This window comes from Mauremys reevesii, unplaced genomic scaffold (assembly GCF_016161935.1).
Source record: "Mauremys reevesii isolate NIE-2019 unplaced genomic scaffold, ASM1616193v1 Contig35, whole genome shotgun sequence".
In the NCBI taxonomy this organism is placed as follows: domain Eukaryota; kingdom Metazoa; phylum Chordata; order Testudines; family Geoemydidae; genus Mauremys; species Mauremys reevesii.
Genome location: NW_024100846.1, coordinates 250,141 through 275,481, shown reverse-complemented (window position 1 = coordinate 275,481; position 25,341 = coordinate 250,141). Strand labels below are relative to the sequence as shown.

Sequence of the window (25,341 nt, the reverse complement as noted above, 5' to 3'; positions counted from 1 at the left end):
CTGCCCCAGCCCTGAGCCCCCGCAGCATGAACCCCTCATCCCCTGCACCCTAATCCTCATCCCCAGCCCTGAGCCCCCGCAGCATGAACCCCTCATCCCCCCGCACCCTAATACTCAGCCCCAGCCCTGAGCCCCCCGCAGCATGAACCCCTCATCCCCGCACCCTGATCCTCAGCCCCAGCCAGAGCCCTCACCCCTGCACCCTAATCCTCAGCCCCAGCCAGAGCCCTCATCCCCCAGCACGCGAATCCTCTGCCCCATCCCTGAGCCCCCCCCCCGCAGGATGAACCCCTCATCCCCCTGCACCCTAATCCTCTGCCCCAGCCCTGAGTCCCCTCCTGCATCATGAATCCCTCATCCTCAGCCCCACAGCCCTCACCCCTGTACTCCCTCCTATCCCCAAACTCCCTCCCCACAAGGTGCACCCTTCCCCCTTCCCACACACCCCTTCCCAACCCCAAACTTCGTCCCAAAGCCTGCACCCTTCACCCCTTCCTGCACACCCACCCCTGCCCCAGCCCAGAGCCTGCACCCAGCATCCAAACTCCATCCCAAAGCCTGCACCCCTCCTGCACCCTAATCCCCAGCCCAGGATCTGCACCCCAGACCTCCCCCTCCCGAGCCCCCTCCCAGAGCATTAGGCAGGTGGGAGCAGAGTTGGGGGGGCAGAGTTGGGGGGCGGGTTCTGGGCACCACCAAAATTTTTACAAACTTGCCACCCATGTCCGCAGGAGGTCTCCCCAGGCAGGGTTAGCTGCCGTGGCAGGGGGTGGGGTGGGGAGGAAGTCTCCCCAGGCAGGATTAGCTGCCACGGGGGGATGGGGGAGTAGTTGCTGCAGGGGGGCTCCCCGGGTGGGGGGCTGAGTTAGCTGCGGGGCGGGGCAGGGGGGAAACGGACAGATGCGGTTAGCTGGGTGGGAGGGTGCAAGGTGGAAGTTTCACCTAGGGCCCAAAACTTCTTTGCACCCGTCCCGGGGCTTTCCGCACCCCTGACAGGAGGATTAGACACCTGCAGCCAATCAAGACAGAGCTACTCAGGGCACTTGGATTTAAAAAGGAGTTTGTGGTGTGCGTGTGAGGAGCTGGGAGACAGAGGCGCAAGGAGCTGAGAGGGAGAGGGTGAGGGTGTAGCTGCTGGAGGACTGAGGAGTACAAGTGTTATCAGACACCAGGAGGAAGGTCCTGTGGTGAGGATAAAGAAGGTGTTTGGAGGAGGCCAGGGGGGAAGTAGCCCAGGGAGTTGTAGCTGTCATGCAGCTGGTACAGGAGGCACTATAGACAGCTGCAATCCACAGGGCCCTGGGGCTGGAACCCGGAGTAGAGGGTGGGCCTGGGTTCCCCCCAAACCTCCCAACTCCTGATCAGACACAGGAGGAGTTGACCCAGACTGTGGGTTCCACCAGAGGGGAAGATCACTGAGGTGAGCAAATCTGCTAATAAGCGCAGGACACACCAAGGTAGAGGAGGAACTTTGTCACAGCCTCTAATTGCAGTGTTTTTAAACGGTCTGCATGTTGCTTGCAGGCTCCTAACACTTGCCACAGCAGCTCCTTTTAACTTCCATCCAACCATCTGTACTTATGCCGATAGGTCGACTTTAGGTCTTTAACTTTGATTGGTAGCTGAGAAGATGGTAAATTGGACAGAAACCCGTTCGACAAACCTCTTCATTTCCTTGTTATTTCCTGACTTCTTTATTCATCACCTTTTCCTTATTTCCCAGCAGATTGACTAGATCTGGGTGCTAGCAGGGGGACCTGATGGGCTCCTTATTTTCTGGTTTCTTTCGGAAGCATTGAACTTGCCAGGGCACAGTCAGATTCTGGATGCTCATGGAAATGTAACACCTCGTGCTCAGCTTTAGTTCTGTTTCTCAGCTCTTTTGGAAAATCGATCTTTAGTCTGACATGCAGCATCCTTGCATTAGGAGATGGCTAATTAATAAGACCACAAACCTTGGCAATCAAATGGAACCTGAAGTCCATAGAAGACCCCGAAAGGCCCTTGGGGAGTGGAGTGCAAGTTGAGGAAGACTTCCCTGCACAGCTTCTCTCTCAATTCTCGTTTTCCTGTATTGAGCACAAAAGTCGGGAATCAGCTCAGGGTAGGGTTATACCATGTGTGTGCAGTGGTTAGACAAGAAACAGCAAGGAACTGGACTGGTATGGAGCAAAACTATCTTATGTGTGCCTGATAACTGTACGTTTGAGAAGGAGCAGAAAAGAGCATTGGGGCTGCGGGATAGCGCTTGCATAGGCTTTCTTTGGCCTGTTTTGCTGTAAGAGTAAAAGTGAGAGATTGTTAGTCACAGGTCAGTGGGTGGGTTTATGCAAATTAGGAGTGTACAGGGAAACCAGCAAGAGGAAGGAGGGTGAAAGACTTCTCTGTCTTTGAACAGAATTGTGTGTTAAGGGCTCTTGCTTTGAATTCTTCCAGTGGAGTCATTTCGGGGAAGTGATCATCACTTCGAGTTACCTAGTTATCAAAGTTTTGTGAATGGTGTTTGGTGCGTGTCTGGGAGCTCCTCGTGCTGAAGTAGAAAGCAGTGGGGGAAGAGCGGCTGCCTAGCATTTGAGACTCTTAGCATTGTTTCTCGGCTCCTTGGAGCTAAGATCAAATGTAGGAGCTAAGATCTGGTTCAGAGATATTTACACAGAGTACGTCACGGCCCACCATCAATGCAAAGAGTAAGCCGGCATGATTTCACGCACCCATAAGGCTGAAATGACCTGTAAACTTCCCTGTTAGACTTTATTTTTTGAGCCTTAAACCAACCACACTGAACTCTGCCCTGTGAGGATCATCCTATCATCATTACCCATTTGGTTCATTTATTTATGCTCATGACTATCCATAACCTGTTTGTATGAGTGATGTACCCTCACTGCTTGTTGGCTGTACCTTGAACTCACCCACCATATACCCCGCATTGGGGACATGACAGACTGTGTATATGTATGTGCCGTCCAATACCCAAACGCTAATATCCCCCTACAGCCTGTATCCTACCCCAATGACACAATAACTGACTCTTCAAACATTTTGTATCGTTTATTTTTAAATATGCTCTAATAAACTTTAAATTTGCTTCTTGGCTTTTTGAGCTCAGAGGGGGTGAGTAGTCTCTTGGTCTCTTCAAGGCTGTGATCAAATGTCTTGATGTTTTGGTCTTTTGGCCTCGAGATGAAAACCTTATCTGTGTCTGGGAACCTTGAGGTAAAAAATATTATCTAAGTTATATCTGTTCTTATCAGTTTAATATCTGATAGGTCCTTTGTTGGAGGACTGTATGTTAAATTTATTTTTGAAACAAGGGGATGGAATAGGAGCTTGCTCTGTCCACCCCATGCATTGACCTGGTATTGCAGTGTCTCCAGGACCAGTCTCTCTTCTTTTGGGGAGAATTGTCTGGTTAGAAAAGCAGAAAAAGTTTCACTCTAAAGATGCTGATTTGAGAAAAAAAATTTAAAGTAGTTGAAAAATCAGGCCTCTTTAGCACTTTGGTTTCTTCATAACAACATATTGTTAAAATTTCTTGGGAGTGTTTTCTGAGTCTACAGATGTGAGTTTCTTTGTCTTGCTGGCAGGGGCGGCTCTAGAAATTACACCGCCCCAAGCAGGGCGGTGCGCCGCGCCGCCCTTCCCCGTCCCGTGGCCGGGGCAGAAGTGTCTGCGGCGGGTGCGCTGGTCCCGGCTCTGGTGGAGCATCCGCAGGCATGCCTGCGGGAGCTCCGTCCGAGCCGCGGGACCAGCGCACCCGCCGCAGGCATGCCTGTGGGAGCTCAAGTGGAGCCGCGGGAAGAGGGGACCCGCCGCAGTCTTGCCTGCGGCAGGTCTGCTCGTCCCGGGCTCCGGTGGACCTCCCGCAGGCATGACTGCGGAAGGTCCGCCGGAGCCAAATACCGCCCTGCCCCAACAACGCCGCCCCACGCGCCTGCTTGGCGCGCTGGGGTCTGGAGCCGGCCCTGCTTGCTGGAGGATTGTTTTAAAAGCTGAGATTCTTCTGTTTGCTGTGAGTCTTTTCAACAATATGAGGGATGAATGCTTTCCAGACTGAGGGTCTGTTTGGGAGATGGTTGGTTGGGGGCGGGGGGGGGTTCTGTGTGTGTGTGGGGGACACACACAGATTGGCAATATTCGAGGTCACATGTATATCAATAACTGGATGAGTTACACAGACTTCTCCCTTCCCAGCCTATGTTCCATGTATCTTGACTGGGCCTGTCGCCCACCATCCCAGAGCAGAAGCCTGAAGCCTGAGCCCCACCGCACGTGGGGAGGTGGGGAACTCCCACTGGTTGCCTGCTCCTGCAGTGTTTATGACTCCGGAAGGGGGTAGGGACCAGCCCCTGCAGGCAGCCCGGGGGAAAGAGCCGCTGCTTTGCTGCCCCTGACTCCCCCTCAATTACAGCCCAGGAGCCTGTGGCCACAATAAAAGCCCCTGGTGGCCACACTTGAGAAATGCTGGAGCCTCACAGTAAACAAATCCCAGCAGGTTAGTCACTCCCTGTCCCCCACCCTGGGAATTTCCTGCCCTCTCCCACCCAGACCAACCTTCCTGGAAGTTCCCACCCCCTATGTATTTACTGCCCTTTCTCCCCGCCAAGGGAACCCGCCAGCAACTCCCTGATCATCCCTCCCTCAACTGGCTCCACTGCAGCCATTTCCCTTCCCCGGCCCCTGGGAGGACGGAATGAGCTGGAGCAAAACATGGATGTTGCACTGCAGCCTGTTAGGGCAAAAAAGGCAACTGGGGACATGTCAGAACAGGAAATAATTTCACAGCACAATTCCCCCCAGGCTCTTTCTCTGCACACGGATATTCCAGCTTGTCCTGCATGTGACAGAAACATTCAAATCTAGGGCTGTCAATTAATTGCCGTTAACTTACGCTATTAACTTAAAAAAAATCATGATTAATCTGTTTTAATCGCACCGTTAAACAATAGAATACCAATTTAAAATTACGGGATTATATTTTGTTTTTCTACATTTTCAATATATTGATTTCAGTTACAACACAGAATACGACGTGTGCAGTGCTCACTATATATAGTTTTATTACAAATATTTACACTGTGAAATATAAAGTGCTTTAGGGCAATCTCTGTATCATTAAAGTGCAACTCGCATATGTAGCTACTGCTCCCCCCAATGTTGGGCTGTGCCCCCCTAGGGGGCTGTGAGGGGGGAGCAAGGAGCGACATCGGGGCTCCCTGCCTCCAGGTCACCTTCCCCACCACCTGGGCGGCATAAGGAGAGGACAGAGCGCAGCAGCCCAGCCCCCTCCCCCGCTCCGGGACCGCCCCTGGCCGCGAGCGGGATTCGAATCCCAACGATCGCAGCGCGCGCCCGGGGGAGCGGGGGGGGGCAGCGAAGCCTGGGGCCGAGGGAACCGGCGCCTCCCACCACGCGCCGAGTCTCTGTCCCGCGCTCTCTCCGCCAATCAGGGAGCGGGAGGCGCGGCGAAGTGACGAGTTACGGCCCCTCCTCCAATAGAAGGTCGCGTGTAAGAGAGAGAGAACTACGCTTCCCAGAGTGCACCGGGAGGGGGCGCGTTGCCTGAGCAACCTGCCGTCACCTCCGCTCTGAGACGAGCCAGGAACTTCAACTCCCAGCCTGCCCCGGGGCGCCTCCGTCCTCTCCAGCCCAGGTGAGGGCGGGTCCCTGGGTCAACCTGACACCTCCCCCCAGCGCAACTCCTCATCCCCGCCCCGCCCCCAGAGAGCCCCGCCCCCCGGTGCAGGGTGTGACGCTGCCCCGCGCAGGAACGTGCTGCGCCGCTTCGCCCCTTCCCCCCCCCGCACAAAGCGGCTGGTGGGGGCGGGGCCGGGTCTGGCTCTGCCCGGGGGCTGGATCCCCGTGTCCGCCCCGCGGGATGTTCCCGGCGCCCCTTGTAACCCCCCCCCCCGGCTGGGTGTGAGCGGGTCCGGGTGGGTCCGCCGGGCCCAGGCACCGGCCGCGTGTCACCCCCCGACTCCCGCTGCCCCCGCCCCGCCCCCTGCCCCGGGGGAGCCCGGCTCCAAACACCCGCTGCAGGGACAGCGACACCCCCGGACAGACCCGCCCCCGGCCGGAATGAGTCCTTCCCCCAGCCCCCCCCAGCCCCGCTGTGCCCGCCCCCAAAGCCCCGCCCCTCGCTGTGCCCGCCCCCAAAGCCCCGCCCCCTGCACCCCCCGCTGTGCCCGCCCCTGCCCCCGCTGTGCCCGCCCCCAAAGCCCCGCCCCTCGCTGTGCCCGCCCCAAAGCCCCGCCCCTGCCCGCTGTGCCCGCCCCAAAGCCCCGCCCCCGCTGTGCCCCAAAGCCCCGCCCCTCGCTGTGCCCGCCCCCAAAGCCCCGCCCCTCGCTGTGCCCGCCCCAAAGCCCCGCCCCTGCACCCCCGCTGCCCCTGCCCCTGCCCGGGAGCCCGGCTCTAAACACCCGCTGCAGGGACAGCGACACCCCGGACAGACCCGCCCCGGCCGGAATGAGTCCTTCCCCAGCCCCCGCTGTGCCCGCCCCCAAAGCCCCGCCCCTGCACCCCCGCTGTGCCCGCCCCCAAAGCCCCGCCCCTGCACCCCGCTGTGCCCGCCCCAAAGCCCTGCCCCTGGACCCCGCTGTGCCCGCCCCAAAGCCCCGCCCCCGCTGTGCCCGCCCCAAAGCCCCGCCCCTGCACCCCCGCTGCCCCCGCCCCTGCCCCGGGAGCCCGCTCTAAACACCCGCTGCAGGGACAGCGACACCCCCGGACAGACCCGCCCCCGGCCGGAATGAGTCCTTCCCCAGCCCCCAGCCCGCTGTGCCCGCCCCAAAGCCCCGCCCCTCGCTGTGCCCGCCCCCAAAGCCCCGCCCCTGCACCCCCGCTGTGCCCGCCCCAAAGCCCTGCCCCTGGACCCCCGCTGTGCCCGCCCCAAAGCCCCGCCCCCGCTGCCCCCGCCCCTGCCCCGCCCCAGCCCCCGCTGCAGGGACAGCCCCCAAAGACCCGCCCCGGCCGGAATGAGTCCTTCCCCAGCCCCAGCCCCGCTGTGCCCGCCCCAAAGCCCCGCCCCTCGCTGTGCCCGCCCCCCGCCCCAGCCCCCGCTGTGCCCGCCCCAAAGCCCCGCCCCCGCTGTGCCCGCCCCCAAAGCCCCGCCCCTGCCCCGGCCCCCTGCCCCGGGGGAGCCCGGCTCTAAACACCCGCTGCAGGGACAGCGACACCCCGGGACAGACCCGCCCCCGGCCTGCTCCTTCCCCCAGCCCCCCCCCGCTGTGCCCGCCCCCAAAGCCCCGCCCCACCGTTGTGCCTGCCCCTAAAGCCCTGCTCCGCCCCTTCCCCCAAAGCCTTACCCCCGCCCCCCCATACACCCAAAGCCCTGGCCCCGCCCCCTCGGTCACTGCCCACCCCGTGTGGGGCACCAGCACTGTGCCGGGTCGTGATGGGAAATTGTCCACGCTGGCCCAGGAGAGACGTGTGTGTCCCTGCTGCCTCCTGCTGGTGGGGCTGAGCCCCACTCTGTGTGTGTGGTGGCTTTGCAGGATTTTGTATCCTGCAGCAAGTGACACACACACACACACACACACACACACACACACACACACACACACACACACACACACACACACACACACACACACACACACACACACACACACACCAAAGAGAGAAACAATCACACCCCCAGCCACACTCACAATCACTCCCCCCACACCACAATATTCACAATCGTGCTCAGAGACACAACTGCACACAGTTCACTCCCACTGCTCCAAATACAAGGACCTCCTGCCCCACACAGCATGTGCCGAGGCCTGTGGAACTCACTGCCACTGGACAGCTACCCATGAGAATGATCCCCTCGTGTTGGATCATCTGCAGCCCCCACTCCCTCTCGGGGTGCACTGTGCGGCGTGGCTGGGGATTGTGCAATGGCCCAGCACCAGGCAACGCACAACGAACACCACAGGCCCTGCCCTTCCTCACCTGAGCTGCTCTCCAGGTGCATTGGAGCCCAGCACCCCGCACCTTGGCACTCCTGCCCCATAGGGGGTGAGCTGCAGCCCCTGCCACACTCCACAGAGGGGAGAAAGGTCAGGCCAGCCAGCCATTGTAAGATGGGGAAATCACCATTGGGGTCGACGGTATGGGGGCTGTGACAAACGGAGAAACGGTTGTCGTGCCGGCAGAAGGCAGCAGAGCACACACACACACACACAATTGCAAACATACATGAACACATGCATGAATCCAGCCACACACACACAAACACCCGCACAAATCCAGCCAACACCAACACAAGCCTGGGAGCCAGGGGAGCAGAGCAGGCTGGGGCTGGGTCACTCCACTTCCCGCAGGAATTAGCCAGCCCCCCATGTCCCACGATGGCCTGGGGCCAGCCCCCTTCTGCTTCCCCCCATGGAGGCCTGGGGCCCCAGCCTGCTCTGCTCCCCTGGCTCCCAAGCTTGGGGGAGGGGGAACTGCCCCACAGCACTCGCCGGCGGCGTGGCTGGGAGCCAGGGGAGTGGACCAGGCTGGGGCTGGGTCACTCCACTTACCATGCAGTGAGTGCAGGGGCGGGGGCCATGGGGAAGAGCCGGGCAGCCCCCTGCAGCAGCTCCCCACCCCAGCTCACCTCCGCTCCACTTCTACCCCTCCCAGGCTTGCGGTGCCAATCTGCTGTTTAGTGCGGCAAGCCTGGGAGGAGGAGAATTAGAGTGGGGCGGCGTGCTCAGGGAGAAGACGGGGCAGAAGTGAGCTGGGACAGGGAGCGGTTCCCCTGCACGCTCCCGCCCCCGTGACTTGCTGCGGGCAGCCCTCCCCCCGCACCTCCCAGCCCCCTGCCCCAGCTCATCTCCACTCCACTGCCCCCCCTGAGTGTGCTTTTTGGTGCCCCCAACCACTTGGCACCCTGGGCGGCCGACTAGTTCGCCTAGTGGTTGCACCGGCCCTGGCCACTGCCTGTCAGCAGGATTCCTCCTCCTCCTCCTCAGGGAGACTAAATCTCTGCACCTAGACAGCCGGTCCGTCCGCTGCACCTCAATCCCCCATGCCTGAGCCTCCCTGCCAAAGCCCTGCACCTGGCTCCAGAGAATTAAGTCTCACATCTCACTGGGAACTGGACTTTTGTGCCCAGAGAGTCTTGGTCCCCCTCAGTAGCTGACCTGAGAAACACAGTGTCTGCAAAAGCAGCAAAGAGTCGTGTGGCACCTTATAGACTAACAGACGTATTGGAGCATGAGCTTTCGTGGGTGAATCCCCACTTCATTGGATGCATCAGTGTCTGCCTTTTCCAAAGAAGTGCCTGGAGGGCTTTTTTTTCTGTGTGACCACGTGGCCTAATGGATAAGGCGCCTGACTTCGGATCAGGCGATTGAGGGTTCGAGTCCCTTCGTGGTTGTGCTTGTGCAGTTTTACCTTTGGGCTGAAAGTCCTGCTCCCTTCAGGCCTGGAACCTCTTCTTGGCCGCTCAGGCCAATGCTCTGGCTTCAGCTAGAGCCCCGGGAAGGAGTTGGGGGTTGGGTGTCACAAAGGCTGGGGCATGAGCCCCGGGTGCTTCCAGTCTCGCCTTTGCCCTTCCTGACTTGCCAAAGAAAATGGGCGGCTGCCCGGGCTAGCGTGTGGAGCAGTTTCCCTCTTCCAAGTGTGTGCCTGTCCCTGTGCTGGACGGGGGTTGCTACATAGCACCTTGGGAGCCTGGGTGTTTCTCTGCTTCTCGCCAGCTGGGGAAAAGCCTCTTGGGGTAAAATCTCCTGCCCCACTGCCAAAGTGAGCACCTGGAGTGGGAACGGTAAGAGGCGCCACCAAGGGGGCTGGCCCTGCTTTCCTACCGTCTTCGATAATGGCCACAGAGCATCAGCAGCTGCCCTGCATGCTGGTCTGTGGGTGGCCTTCAGTGGGGGTTTGGCAGGGCCGGCTCCAGACCCCAGCACGCCAAGCACGTGCTTGGGGCGGCATGCCGCGGGGGGCACTCTGCCTGTCGCTGGGAGGGTGGCAGGTGGCACCGGTGGACCTCCCACAGGCGTCCCTGCGGATGCTCCTCCGGAGGCATGGGACCAACGGAACCTCCGCAGGCATGTCTGCAGCAGGTCCACCGGAGCCGCGGGACCGGCGACCGCCAGAGCGCACCCTGCGGCGTGCTGCCGTGCTTGGGGCGGCGAAATTGCTAGAGCCGCCCCTGGTATTTGGCACGGCAGGGAGCAGCCTGGCTGGGTGTTTTGTGCCTGTCTGAAGGCCACACATAGGCATGGGCCTGCCCTCCTCTTGCCCTGCCCTCGGCTGCTCTGTGGCTTTTAAGCCTTCCCTTGGAGCCGTCAGCACCAGCTGCCTCTGCTCTAGGTGCCCAGAGGAGGAGAGGTGCTGGGCTCTGTGACGAAGTGGAGGATTTTCTTGGGGTTTTCTGTGTTTTCCAGTAGTTCACATGCACAGGGAGTGGGACTCAGTGTCCCCAGGTGTTACTGGTTTAACGAGGTGAAGGGAGAGGGAGTTTGTTGTTACAGAGGATCGGAGAGGGACTTGGGACCCCGGCTGATGGCCTGGAGGATGGAGACCCCAGCGACTGGTGACCTGGTCATCCGGAGACCCAGCTCAGGAGTCACAGCCGGTTCTGGCCAGTGGGAATAAAATGGGCTGCAGAGAGGACCCCGGAGAGGAGAGGAGGCCCAGGCAACCCTGTTTACCTGGAGAAAAGACAATGCACATAGGTGGAGCTTGGGGCCGGGCAGGGGCGGCTCTACCTATTTGGCCACCCCAAGCAGTCATGCGCGGGAGGTGCCCCGGAGACCCGGGAGCAGCGGACCTCCCGCAGGCATGACTGCGGAGGGTCCGCTGGTCGCGCGGCTCGGCTGGACCTCCCGCAGCGGCGGACGGGTCGCAGGTCCGGCGGCTCCGCTTGAGTTTCCGCAGGCATGCCTGCGGGAGGTCCAGCCGAGCCACGGGACCAGCGAATGTCCGTAGCTGCGGGAGGTCCACTGGAGCCGCAGGACGAGCGCCCCCTCCGCAGTCATGCCTGCAGCAGGTCCGGTCGTCCCGGGGCTCCGGTGGACCTCCCGCAGGCATGACTGCGGCAGATCCGCCGGCCCAGCCTGCCGCCCCCCCGGGTTAGGGCGCCCCACGCGTGCTTGGCGTGCTGGGGTCTGGAGCCGGCCTGGGGCTGGGGATATCAGAGGCCCAGCTGGGAAGCAGCGGGGCTCGGGGCTGGCGAGGGGAAGCCGGCAGAGCCCACCTGGCTGCAAGGGGACTGGGATGTGCTGTTATTGTGAGAGGCCAGGCCTGAGGCCCTGAGAGTTTCCTGTGCTGTGTTCAACTCTCAATAAACCCTCCTGTTTTATGCTGGCTGAGAGTCACTCCGGTTTAGCGAACAGGGGGCATCATCCCCTTCGGGGGTGAGGAGGCCCAGGGGGTCCAGAGCGCGTGGACTCCCTGAGGGGGCCCACGGCGAGAGACAGACGTGCTAAGGCTCAGAGAGGTGCGGCTCCAGGAGGTGGGGGGCCTGACCCCGAGAGAGTGGACCCCGTGAAGGGCTGTCGCACTGAAAGGGCACCCCCACGGACCGCACGGGGCCAAGAGTGGGCAGGATCTGTGAGTCCGTGACAGGCAGTGACATCACAAAGGCCTTTTGCAGGACCTCAGACTATTGGTCAAAGGTGGTGGGGAGGTGGTGACCTCACAGACAGATGCTGACATCAGCCAGGCAGGACAGGGGCGAGGGGCCAGGGAAACCTCAGAGACCCCTGTGGCTTTGCTTCAGCAAGTCTCCTTCTCCAGGTCTCTCTTTGAGGACTGAGAGAGTATTCGGGTTCACGGACGTGAGCGCCAGGAGGAACCTCTTTCGAGTTTTCTCCTTCCCTTTAATGATTTTACTAGAGACCCGCCGTCCCTGTTTAGAAGGTAAGAGCCTCCTCGAGGGAAGGGGTGTCCTGGGGTGTCACAGTTCGGATGCCGGTGCCCCCATGTAAGGAAGTTCCCACCACCTGCTCTGTGTTCGCAGGGCGGAGAGAGCAGCATCCACGGCAGTGATTTGCTCCTGGCTGCCGGAGCAGAGCAGCAGGCTCAGCTGTCAGAACTTCCTGGAGCGATGAAAGGGGAGGGCCCCATGGCTCTGTAGCAGGAATGCAGGGCAGGCGAGTTCACAGAGGGCATTGTGGGATACTGGCACAGGCCAGTTATGGTGATATAATGAACAGCAGCATCTACACTGACACTCTGTCACTTCAAGTTTGCTGGAAAAAGCTCTAGACCTCTCATCGAAGTGGTTTTATTTTGTCAGCAAAACAGGGCAGTTTTGTCACCAGACGTGGCATTGCAGTGTGTGCACCAGCCACAAGCTGCCGACCGAGGGAGCGTTGTGTGTTTTTCACACACCTGAGCAATATAATTGGGCTCAAATAACTGTGTAGTGCAGACCTGGCCAGAGAGTCTCTCTCTCTCTCTCTCTCTCTCTCTCTCTCTCTCTCACACACACACACACACACACACACACACACACACACACACACACACACACACACACACACACACACACACACACACACACACACACACACCCACACCCACACACACCCCTGCGGCTCTGCTTCGTGGGGCCCAGGGGGGGATGGCAGGGAGTCAGGTGTGAGCAGACACTTTACTTTAGTCACAGGCAGGCACCATGGCTTAGCTGGTTAAAGTACCTGTTTTGTAAACAGGAGATGCTGGGTTCAACTCCTAGTGGTGCCTTGTTGAGATGCTTTTAGAGCACCTGGTATTGGCTACTGTCAGAAGACAAAATACAGAGCTAGGTGGACCTTTGGTCTAGCCCAGTGTGGTTTTTCTTATGGTTTAAATTACACTCACTGGCACTGATAATAGAGTTACTCAAAGTTTGGGAGTTAAGAGCTGATAGGTCAGTGGTCCAAGCCCCTCGTGGATGATCCCCTCCCTCTGGGACAGGGGCAGGTCTGGGCTCTTGCACCAAATGCTCATTGTGGCTGCCAGAATCTGTGGGCAGCTCATTTAGTTTGCACCGAGGTTTCTGGGCAGGAGCATCATATTCCGCCCTGTGGTAGGACACTTTGCATGCCTGTATGCACATGCTGTAAAAGTAAATAGGGGATCATTAAGTGTCAAAGCATCATGATGTATGGTCCCGGGGACTGCCTGGCATTCAAGAAGCATCGCTCTTTATCTTGTTCTGTTATCCTCAGCAAAGTGATATCACGATTCCAGGATAACCCTGGGTTAAAAATCAGGAATTTAAGTAAGGGGGTGGCCATTTCTCTACTGGGTTCGTGGAATGCAGCAGCAAAAACACTTTCCTGCATGTATGAGAGCGGGAGGAGGAGTGAAATGCCAATGATCTTTCTGTTTGGTCACCAGCGTAGCGATCTTCCCCAAGCTACGGACAAGCAGTGGGTGGGGAGGAAGGTGTTGATTAGCAGGGCGCTAGCGTGGTCTTAGCCATGCGTTGGGGGGGAGGGGTAAATCACTGAGACAGTGGCTTACCATGGCCGCATGCAAGCTGAATTCTGATGCCTGGACCTGATGTGTCTGTGAGATCTGTAACCCCAGAGCTGCAAGCAGTCACTATTAAGATGAAAAATGCGACCTTGTAGGGAAATCACATGTGCTAGGTGAATAGTGATGTTCACTGTGAAACAGTATAACCATTGTTCTGTAAAATGTATCTTTCTAAATATTTATCTCCCTCATGCAGCTACAAGTTTTCCAACCATCCCTCCTCCATCCCAAAGGCTAGCACAGATAAGGCGGAGGAAAAAGAAGGCAGCGAGATGAGATGTTCTCGGATATTATGGAAGTTACACGCAATGAAAGAGCTCATCTGAATGAGTGGAAGGACGTGGTTTCAAATTACAGGAAAGAGGCCAGTGAACGTGAGGACAGGAGGGACAACCGAGATGAGAGGTGGCGGCAGGAAGACCGGCAGGAAAATCAGCGGTTGCGGCAGGAAGATCCGCGGTGGCGGGATGCAACTCTGGGGCTGCTGCGTGATCAAACTGACATGCTCCGGCGTCTTGTGGAGCTTCAGGAACAGCTGCAGGATCACAGAGTGCCGCTGCAGCCCTGTATAACCACCCTCCCCCTCACCATGTTCCTTAGCCTCCTCACCCAGGCGTGTAAGAACGCGTGGGGGGAGGCTCCGTGCACCCGCCCACTCCACCCCCGTGGACAGCCCAACCAGAAGGATGTCGTTACTCTGAATTTTTTTTTAATGGCCTTCTCCATCCCTCCTTTCCTCCTCCCAAAGCACACCCTTACTTCTCTCCCTCTTTTTATAATGAATTAATAAAGAATTCATGCTTTTTAAATGAGAGTGACTTTATTTGCATAAGTAAGCTGTACTCGAAGGGAGAGGAGTTGCTTACAGGGACTGAGTCAATCAAGGGGTTGGGTGTTCATCAACAAACACAGCAGTCACACTGTACCTGGCCATTGATGAAGCTCATTTTCAAAGCTTCTCTGATGCGCACCGCTTCCTGGGGTGCTCTTCTAATCTCCCTGGTGTCTGGCTGCGCGTAATCAGCGGCCAGGTGATTTGCCTCAGCCTCCACCCCGCCATAAAGGTCTCCCCCTTACACTCACAGAGATTGTGGAGAATACCGCAAGCAGCAATAACATAGGGGACATTGGTTTGGATGAGGTCTGAGCGAGTCAGTAATGTGAGCCAGCGAGCCTTTAAACGGCCAAATGCACATTCCACAACAATTCTGCACTTGCTCAGCCTGTAATTGAACAGATCATGAACACTGTCAAGGCTGCATGTGTATGGCTTCATGAGCCATGGCATCAAGGGGTAGGCTGGGTCCCCCAGGATAACGACAGGCATTTCAACATCCCCAACTGTTATTTTCTGGTCTGGGAAGTAATTCCCTTGCTGCAGCCGTTTAAACAGGTAGTGCTTCTGAATCTGCGGCGTCATGAACCCTCCTGGCCATCCCACGTGGATGTTTGTGAAACGTCCCTTGTGATCCACCAGTGCTTGCAGCACCATTGAAAAGTACCCCTTCCGGTTTCGTACTGGGTACCCTGGTGCTGCGGTGCCAAGATAGGGATATGGGTTCCATCTATCGCCCCACAGTTAGGGAATCCCATTGCAGCAAAGCCATCCACTATGGCCTGCACGTTTCCCAAGTCACAACCTTTCGTAGCAGCAGCTTAGTGATTGCTTTGGCTACTTGCATCACAGCAGCCCCACAGTAGATTTTCCAACTCCAAATTGATTCCCGACTGACCGGTAGCTGTCTGGCGTTGCAAGCTTCCACAGGGCTATCGCCACTCGCTTCTCTACTGTGAGGCTGCTCTCATCTTGGTATTATGGCGTTTCAGGGCAGGGGCAAGCAAGTCACAAAGTTCCATGAAAGTGCCCTTACGCATGCGAAAGTTTCGCAGCCACTGGGAATCGTCCACACCTGCAACACAATGCGGTCCCACCAGTCAGTGCTTGTTTCCAGGGCCCAAAATCGGCGTTCAATGGATAGAATCTGCCCCATTACCATCAGGATCTCCAAAGCGCCGGGGCCAGCGGTTTGAGAAAGAATTCTGTGTCTACGTCCTCATCACTGTCATCGCGCGCTGCCGTATCCGCCTCTTACTCGCCTCGGTTCGAAGGTCCTGGTTCAGCATATACTGCACGAGTGCGCGAGGTGTTAAAACATTCACGATTGCGGTATGGAGCTGAGCAGGGTCCATGCTTGCTGTGCTATGGCGTCTGCAGTTCACCAAGCAAAAAGGCGCGAAAGCGGTTGTCTGCCGCTTTCAGGGAGGAGGGAGGGAGGGGTGAGGCTGTACCCAGAACCACCGCGAAAATGATTTTTGCCCCATCAGGCACTGGGATCTCAACCCGGAAATGCCAAGGGGCGGGGAGGCTGCGGGAACTATGGGATAGCTACGGGATAGCTACCCACAGTGCAACGCTCAGAAATCGACGCTAGCCTCGGACCATGGACGCACAACACCGATTTAATGTGTTTAGTGTGGCCGCGCGCACTCGATTTTATAAAATCTGTTTTACAAAACCGGTTTATGCAAATTCGGAATAGTCCCGTAGTGTAGACGTACCCTCAGAGTTAAGCTGGTCCCAGCATCTAACGTAAATCTCCCTGGCTGCAGATTAAGCCCATTACTTCTTGTCCTACCGTCAGTGGACATGGAGACCAATTGATCATCATCCTATTTATAAAGACCAAACTTTTCTCTCTGCAGTCATCTGTTAAATGGTTATTATCCCCTCTTCTTGCCTGGGGTAGAATGGAAGAGGAGGAAATTCTATTTGTTCTCTCTTCATGTTTTACTGAAGCTCAGAGAGGAAGGAACCTGATCTGCCTTAGATTGTAGAGCGGACAGAGAATTTATTTCATTTTGGGCTGTGACTATAAGCATAAGAGTGACACCTAAGAGCTGTTGCTGCTGCCCAATATGGGGCTTAAACTCATGCTGGCAGGATTAAGAGTCTCATGCTCTATCAACTGGGCTGGCCGGATTTGAAGTCAGTCAAGTGCCCAGTCGCAGTGTAGAAGGAGCCCTGAGGGCATTTATTTGCAGGCTGAGGTTCCCTGTCTGACATTTGCCTTCTTTCCTGGTTCATTATGGCTCCAGCGAGCAAACCGGAGCTGTCACAAGGCTGGTTAGATGCTGCTCTCTAGCCCAGAGAGCTGGGGTTGATTTAACATGCTGTCACCATCAGCTGGTCAGAGTAACCAGCGGGAGGGTGGCATTTAGGATTCTCCACCAGTGGGAGGTGCTGTTGGACTCATCTAGTGGGGAGAGTCTGAAAAAGCTTCTCAGCTCCCAGAGAGGGTAGACAAGCCAGTTCCCCACACACATTTTCACAGGGAATCAGGTCCCTGAGGAAAAACTCAAAGAAGCCTGACCCAGGAGTGTCAGAGAAGGGAATCACTGTTTGCCTTAAGAGGTAGGTGAGGAAACCTGCAGGTCCTTAGATCCCTCCAGCGCCTGATAGAACCATTTGTGGGGAAGATCTGGGGAAGCCGAGGAGGACAAGGAGACAGGAAAGGGCTTGCAGCTGTTGTGCAATCACCATGCTCCCAGCAGAAGGGTCCAGGGGTCTCAGCACTCAGAACTCACAAGATGGCAAAGCTCAGAGGCCCGTTACATGGAATCAGAATGTGATCAGCTCACACCCAGGGGGAGCAACACCCCTCCCTTGGTCTCTATGCCAGAGCTCCTATCAAATCAGTGTCCTTCCTGCAGAGCGGGCTGCTGAGAGGGTTGTGATGGGGTAAATGAAGACAGAGGAGGATTGTTCCTCATGGGGTTTTTGTGTGGCTCTGTGATCCTGCTGGAGGAAGCATGATTTGAGTTTGTTTCAGTGGCTTGGGTTGGGCTCAGGTTGTGACCCTGAGTACAGGGATTCCTGCACTTTCTGCTCCCAGCCCCTCAGGGAATGGACAATGGAGCAGTTTCAGAAAGTGGATAGAAAGTAGCCTAAGAAAGTGTAGCATAAGAGAGAAAAAAAATAACATCAGCTCCCTGGTGGTCTAGTGGTTAGGATTTGGCACTCTCACTGCCAAGGCCTGGGTTCAATTCCCAGTCAGGGAAAAGTGACTTTAAACCAGAAATGCTTCAGTTATTCTTCACTTGCAATGTAAACGAATCCATGGTATTTTCCTGATGCCCCCATCTTCCCACTGTCTCCATGGCAGGGCTGACTTCAGGCACCACAGCAGCAAGCAGGTGCCTGGGGCGACCAAAGGAAAGGGAGGCTTCAGCAGCAGTTTGGCCCTCTTGGAGGAAGGACTTGCTGCTGATTGCAGCTTTTTCCCCTCTGCTTGGGGCGGCAAAAACGCTGGATCTGGCCCTGCTCCAGGGAAGACAATTTGTTAAATCCCAGATGCGTGCAGTTCTATCAGGTCTCAGCCTGAGTCCTTAGGTCTTAATCCTGAGGATATTGTCCCACCATGGGGCCATTTCCCGCCTCTCTTTCCTAGGGAAGCACAATTTTCCTTGCACAGACACAGGAACAGCAAGATCTTTCTCTGTCCCTTGTGCAAAGCAGGGGGCCAAATTCCATGGAAACAATGGACAAGCAGGGGCCCTGGGCACATCCAGCCCTGGCTGTGAGATGTTCCCTCCTCTTTCTTTATGCCCCTGTTGTTATTTCATGGATTGTCTGGGATGGGAAAAGCTGAGTTCACTCCAGGTGGAGGAAAAAGGACCCTGAAAATCTCAGGACCCAACCCCTGCTACCAGGATCACCGAGGTGCTGGGGATTTGAGTAGGAAAGGGACTGTGTGAATTGTCAAGGTGGGGAATGAATAACAATCTACCACAAGATCCACCTCATTAACCACTGACACAGGCTAATCCTGCTGTCGATAGAAGAAACTGGGAATGATTCTTTGCTGTTCAGCCATGGAAACAGTGACCCAATTGCACCGCAGTGAATGTGCTGGGAAAGCTGGACTTCACAGGCAGGTGGAAACATCTGGAGCTCCCCACCCCGCTTCTGCCGCCAGGGTAGGTGTTGAGCTGCTCACAGCGTCCCCACCATGACCTTGCAGCACGGGGTGGCAGCACCACCCAATGCCGGGGAGAGGGCTGAGCGTATCTCTGCACCCTGAGTCCAGGGCACAAACTCTCTCTGCCCCACACATAGAATCTGGCCCTGCTGCAAAGTGACCCCTATGAACAATTAACCTCCAGGAGAGCAGGACTGGCCCTCAGAGAGGGGAATGGGCTTCTCATGAGGCTTATAGGTCACTGGATGCAGTGGAAACAGGAGGGCTCTGAGTGTAACCCATAGCCCACCTAAACCATCTGGGGATGTAGCTCAGTGGTAGAGCACATGCTTTGCATGTATTAGGCCCTGGGTTCAATCCCCAGCATCTCCAAGTTCATTTTTTCACCCTGGTGCTTTGCTCATGCCCAGAGGGGATGTGGCCCAGCAGTCTCCCTGCACCAGTTTCAATCCTGCTCAGTGAGGGGCAAGTGCCAATTGCATGGAAGGTCTTGGGGGGTGGTTTCTGCTCCTAAGTCACCTTGGTACATTTCAGATTCCCACCTGCTGTGCTGTTTGGGACAAGGGTAGATGAGAAGGGCGAATCCTCCAACACTGGAGGGAAAGGTCCCATCTGCACAGACTGAGAGGCAAGGAAACAGAGGGGCAGTCAGTGCTCAGAGAGGAGAGAGGTCAGTGATTTACACCCACCAGGGGACACTGTCTTTTTGAGGCGAGTGCAGTTTGCTTGGGATGATGCTGATGATGGATAGAAAAAAGGCTGGAGTCAATGACTGATGAGACCACAGAAGGGGAAGGGGAATGGCAGCCCCACAGAAGGTCCTGGGTGCTCAGATGCCCCAGTTATTGCACCCTGGCCTGTCACAGAGAGAGAAAAGACCCAGTGGGACCCAGCCCCCCCTACAGTGATCCCATGGACAAGAACCTGGCTGGGAGTGGGGTGAAGGTTCCCTCTGGGCAAAGGGGAGCTGAAATCCCTCAGTGTCCTGGAATTTAAGCAATGGAAGCTTCAAACCCTGCACGGGTGGGGGCTGAGGTGCATCAGCAGAAGGTTGGGCTGGACAGGGGCGGCAGGTTTGTACAATTTTTGGTGGTGCCCAGAATGGGACCAAGTCCTGCCCCACCCCCCACACACACGTGCCTAAGGCTCTGGGAGGGAGTTTGGGTGTGGGAGGGAGAGGGGCTGGGCTCTGGGAGAGTTTGGGTGCAGGGTCTGGGCTCAGTCAGGGGGTTGTGCTGCAGGAGGGTGTGCAGGGGGCAAGCTCTTGGAGGGAGTTTGGGTGCAGGTGTGGGGTCTGCGTTGGGGTTGGGGGTGCAGGAGAGGGTGAGGGGTGCAGCATTTACCTCGGGCATCTCCCAAAAGCAACCTGCACCCTCCTCTGGCAGCAGCCCCTAAGCGGGAGGGCCAGGGGTGTCTCTGTGCATGGCTGCCCGCAGACTTCACCCCCGCAGCTCCCATTGCCACAGCTGGCAGAGTTGGCACTCAGGGCAGGGCAGCGTACGGAGACCTCCCCCACACCAGGGAGGTGCCAGCCGTTTCCGGGAGTGACGTGCCACATGGAGTGAGGCGGGCAGAAACCGCCTTAGTCCCCTTGTGCTGCTGGCGGTGGTGGCGGGGGTCCCTGGGCCCTTTTAAATTGCCCAGGGGTGGCAGGCAGCACTGAGGGGGACACTCCCAAGGGCCTAACGTTGCTTTGCACAATGATAAATCTTGGAACAGGACAGAAATGAAATGGCAGCAGAACCTAAGGAATTAAAGCCTCCAGATTCTTGTGTGTGCACTGACTCCGACCGGAAACTGTAATTTGACTCGCTTTGTGTCTGCGGCTGGTAAAATATCAAGGCAAAATCATTCCAGTGATCGTGACCCTGGGATTGAGGAGGCTTTGGTGTTATTAAAATGTAACTAGAATGTTACACTTGTGTTTTTAAAGGTGGCTTCCCAAGCAATCCCAAGTTGTTCTTCCCACAGCTGGCTGATGGGGGCAGCAGGATCTCCCAATCTGGGGAATCTCTCTGGGCCCCACTGTTAATTCTCCATCCTTTCTCCCCTAACCATGCCCACCTCCCCACCCCATTATCAGTGTTTTGGAGCAACCCCTCCCTCCCTCCCTCCTTTATGGGATACAGACTCTGTGACAGAGACTGACTGGGGCTCCTCTCTGCATGGCCCCAATGGGAAGGAAAGAGACTGGAGGAGGGGAGAAGACGAGCAGAAGGATTCAAATGGGGCTAAACCAACACAGAGGAGATTTTCTTTCTGTCAAAATGTCCTGGAGTCTCATGGCTGAAAAGCCGCATCTTGAGTTAGGTTTGATGCATCAACCTTTCAATTACCAGGCAAAGGTCTGAATCACAGAGACTGATAACTGCCTGCTTCCCAGCTTTGCCTAAGAGGCACCTGCAGTGGTGCAACTGGTGAGCGCAGAGGGCTACTGCTGGGATTATGAATTCAAGCCTTATTTAGAGCACTGGTTTTATTACCTGTGTAGTTTCCCCAACTTGCTTTGCTTAATTTGCATGGAAAGTGCCCTACTAGGAAAAGGAGAGTAAGTTCTAAAATGTGGAAGTAGGTGCATAGCTTGGAAACATCCCCCCTGTGCTGCCATTAGTTCCAGTAGATTGTTCACTGGCAGCCTGAATTGATTTCTTTGCTGCTGTGAAAGCTGCCATGAAAAGTCTCTGGTCACCAGAGCTCCTGCTTCTTCAGCACATCTCTGGCTCCTTCCCTGCCCCAGTCACTGCTGTAGGAGGGTCCTATAAACACTGAGCCTAAAACTTTTCCAAGCCTTCTTAGCGCAGTTGGCAGCGTGTCAGTCTCATAATCTGAAGGTCCTGAGTTCAAGCCTCAGAGAAGGCAATGGCTTTGCTCCTGCTTCAGATTTTCTACAGGAAATCAGAGAAAAGAAACTAGAGGAGAGTGGTTTCTAGACACCCTCCCACCCATCTCACACACACACACACACACAGACTTTTCTAGGGCATTTTCTTTTCCTTCTCTATGGACCTTGTATTTTTCACAGAGCAAAATAAAACAAAAACATGCAAGCCCAAGCCTAATACAGTATGAAACTCAATACAGATCAAATCTCACCCTCAGAGATCTTCCAATAAGCTTCTTTTGCAGACTAGACTTATTTTATGTCTGGGCCCAATCTTTTCACCTCGTATAGTCCGTGTTCCAGCTCAGGTGGTAGCTAGGGGATGTCTCATGACTGCAGCCATGTTTGTTCAGTTCCACCCCCTTATACAGCTTTGGTACAAGGCAGGAATTCTTGTCTCTCTCTTGGGGAAGAGCCCCAGGTTTAAGATGGATTCCTGTACCAGGTGACATGGTCACATGTCCTGTGAGACCCCCAAGCCTTCATTCTTCCTGGCCTGACTCACAGATGGTGCAGGACAGAGCCATCTCCAGTCAATTGTCCTGGTTGATCGGAGCCATCAAGAGTCCAAACCACTATTAATGGCCCACACTTTGCATCATTACAACAGGACCTCAGAGTTATAGTTCATATTTCTAGTTTCAGATACAGGAATGATCGGTTCATACAAATAGGATGAACACACACAGTAGATTATAAGCTGTGTAATGATACCTTACAAGAGAACTTTTGCATGAAGAATGTTCCAGTTACATTATATTCACACTCATTAGCATATTTTCATAAAATCCTATGGAGTGCAACGTCACAGCAGGGAAAGGGTTTTACTGCAGCACCTGGGAGCAGTTGAGTTTCATGTTCAGGCTGTGGTATGAGTTCCTCCAGGTTTCTTGTAAGCAGACAGGGACCTTCGCGGGTGCTCTCGATACAGGAATGGCCCAGACACGATAAAGTGATGGGGATTGCATTTTCCTTTTTTATTTCTGTATTTCCAATGACATTTCTGTTTGTGATTTCATTTTGCTTTGTATAACTGTGTTTTCTCCTGGATTTGATATTTAACTGAAAAAAGAATAAGACCTCAGGGCGCCGGATGGAGGAGCAGGCTGGGGCTAGGACTGCTAAGAGAGTGAGAGTAGCAGGTTTTCTGTATTGTTTCCTGCCTTCATTTTCATGACTAGTTTCTCTTCTTCATGAAATTTGCTTCATTTATGTGTAAGCCTGGCTAGCTCAGCTGGCAGAGTATCAGACTTTTAATCTGAGAGTCCAGGGTTCAAGTTCCTGGTCAGGTAAAAAGGGAACAGTTCCCCACAGAAGGAAAGAAGGCATCTCTCCAAGTTGTTATTTGACATCACCTTTTCCCCCAGGACTTGTTCTTTCCTAGGAAGGGCCATGTACTGCCTGGGACTGAAGGGCAACTTACACACAAGACCACAGGCCTCTCAGTCTGGTTTAAGAAAGGCCTCTGGGAGGTGCAGCAAACTGCTGCAGGCCAACTTGGTGAGTAAAGGCAGGGCTGCCCCCACAGGGTCATCCACACCAGAGCTCAGCAGAGGTCTGGGGGTTCCCTATTGGTCCCATGGTGTAAGGGCAGCACTCGGGACTTTGAATCCTGCAATCTGAGCTGAAGTCTCGGTGGGATCTGAGGACAATTCCTGTGCCACAAACCCTGCTGGGTCTTCCAAGGCTCGATCTTGCTTTCTCAAAGGCCATGAAAGCCTGTCTTTTACCCGCTAGCTGTTGTGACTTGAGCACAAGAGGGGACGTTTGATCCAGAAGCCTGGCCGTGCCTGGAGTCCTGTAGGTAGGGATGCGAGCTCCATTTCCTCTGAGTCCTGAAGCTGGGCTGCAGGCTGGCCTAGGAGGCAGCCCTATTGGTTGACCTACTGGCCCAAAGTCACTTGGGCGGTGTTGGTGTTCCCCAGGGATGCTGAAGGGCCTAAGGGAGGGAGGCTCAATACTCCCCCCTATCAGTCAGGGCGGAAGAGGAGGGCAGCAAGAGTTTGCAGGTTGATGGCTGGGCCTTCTAGCGTTCGGTTGGGGACGAGGTGGGGAACGAACTGGGAGAAATGGTTGCTGGCCTGTGAGGAATGGCTCAGCCGGTGGCGTAAGGGGACCTTGTCATTAACCTCAGCCATGTGTTTCCCCCTGCTCCACGAATGCTGCTGAGACCGAACACGATGACCTTCCACTTCTTGTGGGGCCATAGGACGTCCCTACCTAGTCAGGAGAAGTGCGGCTTTTCTGCTGTATTAGAAATGGTGGTTGGGCCTGGTGGGCTTTGAAGCCTTATGCGGCTCTACTTTTTTGTTTTTCAATTTTCAGTGGGTGGCTGAGCTGGAGGGCAGGTCAGGCCCGAGGAGAATGACGGGACAACCATAAAGAACCCAACTGACTCTTCCGATATGGCCGTATTTTTTTTACCCCACTGGGTGCAGCACCAGGTATGGGATGGCCAATAGTGGCGGAAGGGGGAGGAGATTAGGAAGGCCCCCGCCGTGTTCTTCTATTCCCACCTTACATCCTACAGGATTTTCAGTGGGTGGCTAGGTGGAAGGTGCTTCCAGGATGGCTTCATCCGCAACAGTGGCCACCCTCACAGCAGCGGCAGCCACAGCAGCGAGCCCCCCCCCTTCGGCTCAGTCTGAACAGAGGTCAATGTACCACTGGGTGAGACAGGCCAATTTTAGGGAGCTTCCTCTGAAGGTGAGCAACTGTCTCCAGAACTTACTGACAGGATCTTTAAAGTATTTGCAAATGTGCATGGCCGGCATGTGCAGAGCAAAGGCGGCCCGGGGCACTGTGTCAGGCTCTGGCACCGCTCGAGACAATGGACCATCTTCAGCCACCAGGCGACCCAGGATCTAAGGCAGGAATGGGGTGAGGAAGCAAGTCAAGCTGAGCAAGGCAGGCAAAAATTCATCTCGCCTTCGTGGGCGCTTGCAATGATACCCTTTTTGTGTGCCAGGACTGACAAAAACATCCCAGACAGAGAAGCAGCAGGCCAAAAAAGCAGCAGGGGTATTCTATCTGCTATCCAAGATCCATAAACGTAGAAATCCTGGATGCCCCATCATTTCAGGCAATGGCACCTGACAGCAGGATTGTCTGGCTGTGTAGACTCCTTCTCAGGCCCTACGCTACCAGCACTCCCAGCAATCTTCGAGACACCACTGACTTCCCGAGAAAACTACAATCCATTGGTGATCTTCCAGAAAACACCATCCTGGCCACTATGGATGTGGAAGGCCTCTACACCAACGTTCCACACAAAGATGGACTACAAGCCGTCAGGAACAGTATCCCTGATAATGTCACGGCAAACCTGGTGGCTGAACTTTGTGACTTTGTCCTCACCCACAACTATTCCAGATTTGGGGACAATGTATACCTTCAAGTCAGCGGCACTGCTATGGGTACCCGCATGGCCCCACAGTATGCCCACATTTTTATGGCTGACTTAGAACAACGCTTCCTCAGCTTTCATCCTCTAATGCCCCTACTCTACTTGCGCTACACTGATGACATCTTCATCATCTGGACCCATGAAAAAGAAAACCTTTGAGGAATTCCACCATGATTTCAACAATTTCCATCCCACCATCAACATAAACCTGGACCACTCCACACAAGAGATCCACTTCCTGGACACTACTGTGCTAATAAGCGATGGTCACATAAACACCACCCTATACCAGAAACATATTGACTGCTATGCTTACCTACATGCCTCAGCTTTCATCCAGACCACACCACACAATCCATTGTCTACAGCCAAGCTCTAAAATACAACTACATATGCTCCAACCCCTCAGAAAGAGACAAACACCTACAAGATCTCTATCGAGCATTCTTACAAGTACATTACCCACCTGCTGAAATGAAGAAACAGATTGACAGAGCCAGAAGAGTACCCAGAAGTCACCTACTACAGGACAGGCCCAACAAAGAAAGTAACAGAACCCCACTAGCCGTCACCTTCAGCCCCCCAACAAAAACCTCTCCAGCGCATCTACAACCTATCCTGAAGGACAA

The 25,341-nt window shown here is 55.5% G+C and overlaps 4 non-coding genes and 1 pseudogene across 4 annotated transcripts; all 5 read left to right on the top strand.

Annotated features, from left to right (window-relative positions):
* Nucleotides 1-3,187: 3,187 nt before the first annotated feature.
* On the top strand, nt 3,188-3,393 carry LOC120393859 (annotated as a pseudogene).
* Nucleotides 3,394-9,276: 5,883 nt separating this feature from the next.
* On the top strand, nt 9,277-9,349 carry TRNAR-UCG. The gene has a single exon. It is a non-coding gene; the product is annotated as a tRNA-Arg (tRNA).
* Nucleotides 9,350-17,433: 8,084 nt separating this feature from the next.
* Nucleotides 17,434-17,505, top strand: TRNAE-CUC. Its single transcript has one exon. It is a non-coding gene; the product is annotated as a tRNA-Glu (tRNA).
* A 1,220-nt stretch (nt 17,506-18,725) lies between these two features.
* Nucleotides 18,726-18,797, top strand: TRNAA-UGC. Its single transcript has one exon. It is a non-coding gene; the product is annotated as a tRNA-Ala (tRNA).
* A 2,414-nt stretch (nt 18,798-21,211) lies between these two features.
* Nucleotides 21,212-21,284, top strand: TRNAM-CAU. The gene has a single exon. It is a non-coding gene; the product is annotated as a tRNA-Met (tRNA).
* Nucleotides 21,285-25,341: the final 4,057 nt, after the last annotated feature.